Source organism: Neolamprologus brichardi, chromosome 14 (assembly GCF_056152115.1).
Source record: "Neolamprologus brichardi isolate AB-2024 chromosome 14, ASM5615211v1, whole genome shotgun sequence".
NCBI lineage: Eukaryota > Metazoa > Chordata > Actinopteri > Cichliformes > Cichlidae > Neolamprologus > Neolamprologus brichardi.
Genome location: NC_142117.1, coordinates 19,612,390 through 19,616,704, shown reverse-complemented (window position 1 = coordinate 19,616,704; position 4,315 = coordinate 19,612,390).

Sequence of the window (4,315 nt, the reverse complement as noted above, 5' to 3'; positions counted from 1 at the left end):
CTGAGGGAGTAATAAATACACATTCTAACAGAAGACCTGCTGCCCCACTTCTGTCTACATTGGGTCAAACACTGGAAAGCACACACAACTATGTGTAAACACAAAGTTAGCCTCATGACGATAATGCTATTTAGATGTAACACAGTTTTGAATTGTATAGTGCTGTGGCCCATTTTCAAACTCTATTTCCATTAGTCAGTTCTGTTCAACTCTGATTAGCAAAAATTTGCACACCACACACACCCATCTTTGTGCTTACCCTAAAAGGGCATTCTTGGTGCCTGTGTCAGGCCGTGTCTGAAACTGAAACAAATAGCAAGTAAAACCAAAAGAAAGCCACTGTTGTATGGTTTTAATGAAAGTTTATGTTGAATGGAGGGGGCATTTTAACCTGGAAAAAACTCCTGCCATGACCTCTGCTAAGCCGATGTAACAGTAATGAACACTGTTTCCCCACAGCACGTCAAACCCTGAACATTCCCGTTGTCTTCTGGTGGCCACAAGAACTCCAGTATTGATGACATGGGTTTATTTTTCACCCGTCTTTACCAGTCCTGACACAAAACCAGTAAACCAAAGGGCAAGGGAATTTTGCAAACAAGAACGCCTCACATTGCAGGCTAGCAACAGAGTGGTGTTTTTATCTGTCCTCCTCTTTAAACAGCTTCAATAAATAAAAACTTCTCACCACTTATGACGCTCGTTCTAGGCTTGGCTGTGCTTCATTGCCCAAACACCTGACATCAATCTGTACTTGTTTTACGTTAGTGGTCTTCTTCCTGTCTGGCAGCTGCATGGTGTTTTGCATACAACAAAATCCCTTTCTAAGGTTTTAGCTAAAGTACATTGTTCAGAAAAGGCTACTTTACACAAGTATTTTTCCACTAAGGCCTACATTAGGATTTGAGCAGCAAACTTTTCAAGTTACATTTGTTAGTCTTTTATCATTAATGTTAGGGCACTATTTTTTTTTTTATGAAGGTGAATTTTAAAAATAGATGAAAATCTGTGAAATTACCTATGGTAAAACTTGAGAAGGTCTCTCTTTGCTGCCTTCTATTTATGTTTTTCTCACCTTTGTCTGTCCTTTCCGCCTCCCACGCCTTCCTCTCTGTGTGTCGAGCACATAATGTTCATGTTTGTTTGACTTTTTTTTGTCTCATCAAAATAACTTTCTTACACTAAGATCTGATGAAAGTCAGTAGATTTGGAGCTTTAGATGCTGTGCTCAGGGGGCTCAGGACGCATCTTTGATGACATTGCTTGTACAGTACTGTGCAAAAGTCTTCAGCCACCCTTAATTTATTCTTATCTTTGGCATGGGTGCATGGATTTATTGAAAAACATTCAAACATAAAGGGTGGGCCATTTATATGGATACACCGTAATAAAATGGGAATGGTTGGTGATATTAAAGTCCTGTTTGTGCCACATTAGTATATGTGAGGGGGCAAACTCCTCAAGATGGGTGGTGACCATGGTGGCCATTTAGAAGTCGGCCATCTTGGATACAACTTTTGTTTTTTCAATAGGAAGAGGACCATGTGACACATCAAACTTATTGGTAATGTCACAAGAAAAACAATGGTGTGCTCAACGTAACTTTATTCTTTCATGAGTTATTTATAAGTTTCTCTTTGTTCACAGCCATTGACATGTCGAAGAGGTTAACACGTGAGGAGCGGATTGAAATCGTGTTGATATCTGGTGAACGCAGTAACCGGGTCATTGCAGCAGATTTCAATGCAAGACACCCTACGAGACCACCCATCTCCCATGCTACAGTTAGCAAACTGCTTGCTAAGTTTCGTGAAACTGGTGCAGTGTTGGATTTGCCTAAATGTGGACGCAAGAAAACTGTCACTGATTAAGAAACATCAGTGGCTGTCCTAGCTTCATTCAGCAAGAGCCCACAGCGTAGCACTCACCGCATGTCACTGGAGACTGGCATTAGTCGAACATCCATTCGGCAGATATTATCCAGCTACTGCAGCATCTCAACGAGGATGACCCAGATCGGCACACAGAATTTGCAGAATGGGCAAAACAAAAATTGGAACAGGACCCTCAGTTCACGCAGAAGATTTTGTTCAGTGATGAGGCAAACTTTTGTGTGAACAGTGAAGTTAACAAACAGAACCACCGCTATTGGTCTGACACTAACCCACATTGGATGGATCCCTCCAAGACTGTTGGAACAACAAAAGTGATGGTTTGGTGTGGTATATGGGGTACAACGATAGTGGGTCCATTTTTCATCAATGGAAACCTCAAGGCCACTGGATATTTGAAATTGCTACGTGATGATGTGTTTCCCTCTTTATGCACTGAAGCTGGCACGTTCCCTGAGTTTTTCCAGCAAGATGGTGCACCACCACATTATGGGTGCCAGGTCCGAGCATTCGACGAAAGGGGATTGGTTGTCGTGGGCCAGTTGAATGGCCCCCAAGGTCTCCCGATCTGACCCCCTTAGACTTTTATCTTTGGGGTCATCTGAAGGCAATTGTCTATGTTGTGAAGATATGAGATGTGCAGCACCTGAAACTACGGATACTGGATGCCTGTGCTGGCATTTCTCCTGCGGTGTTGCTATCAGTGTGTGAAGAGTGGGAGAAGAGGGTTGCATTGACAATCCAACACAATGGGCAGCACATTGAACACATTTTATAAATGGTCAGAAACTTGTAAATAACTCATGAAAGAATAAAGTTACGTTGAAACCAAGCACACCATTGTTTTTCTTGTGACATTACCAATAAGTTTGATGTGTCACATGGCCCTCTTCCTATTGAAAAAACAAAAGTTGTATCCAAGATGGCCAACTTCTAAATGGCCACCATGGTCACCACCCATCTTGAGGAGTTTGCCCCCTCACATATACTAATGTGCCACAAACAGGACTTTGATATCACCAACCATTCCCATTTTATTACGGTGTATTCATATAAATGGCCCACCCTGTAGATAGAGATACGGCAGGAATACAGTTTGTACAAATTCAATATTTTCACAATCTTTTTTCTTCAACACAGCCTGAACTCTCTTAGGCAGCTTTCTTGTAATTTCTTTAAGTCTTCAGGAATAGTTCTCCACGCTTCTTGAAGGACACTTAAAGCTCGTCTTTGGATGTTGAGTGCCTTATCTTCTGTTCTCTGTCACACACTGCTTCAATTATGTTGAGGTCCAGACTCTAGGGAGGCCAATCGATGACCAATGCTGTTCAATACTGTGTGTTTTTCTATCCAGGTATGCTTTTGCTGCATTGGCAGTGTGCTTGGGATCATTGTCAAGCTGAAAAATTAAGTTGTTGCATTCAGACTCTTTGATTCAGTACTGCATTCTGAATCAAACTCTGACAGTTCGTTTCTGCATTTATAATTCCATCAATTTTGATTGTCAACACCAGTCGCTGCAATGCAGTCCCAAACAATGACAAAGCCTTGACTGTTTTTTAGAGATGACTGTAGACACTTCCCAATGTACCCTTTTCTAAATTACTCAGTGCGTATTAACAACAATTTGAACCAAAAATTTCTGATTCCGAATCATTAATCTGTAAGACCTGTTGCCAATGACTTTCAATCCAGTTCTTGTGTAATCTAACATACCCCAGTCTCTTCTTCCTGTTTCCCTTCCTTAAGAATGGCTTGACAGCCATGTTTTCAGCTAATAGCTCTTTGGGATTCACCCCATTTATAGGAAAATATCTTATCTCTTAATAATCTTATTCCTGTCAAACAGCGTTATCTTTGGCATTTTTCATAGATTCGACTGGACTCACAGATTCGATTTGAATTATGTGTTTGTAACAAGTTTTCTAAAGATACAATTTCAGATTGGTTCTTTTCTAAGTTGTCTGCTATGTGTAGACACAACACTAGTTCACTGCTTAAATTTGGTGCCTATTTTGTGCTTGAATGATTCAATGGTCAGTCTTAAGCAACTTTAAAAAATAAAAATAAAAACACACATACAAACCTAAAAAACAATTCTGAAAATAGTCAGGAACAACAACTGGAAAAAACCTTCAGAAAATCTAGAAAGCTATTGCTCAAGACCAACAAAAGAAGAAACCCTGGCTCCTTGGAGGCAAAATAAATATAAGAAATGAGAAGCTCCTCAAGACTGCTTCCTGAATGGACCATATTTTAACTCACTGCTGTTCCTTCTGGTTACACATTAGACCGACAAATACACAGAGTGATAAACCACCCCTCTGTTATCGAAACAAAGATTTAGCTGTTTGTTTTGCTTTGGGTTCATAGGGGCTGTGTAACATGCACACACACATGCACACACACACACATACACATAT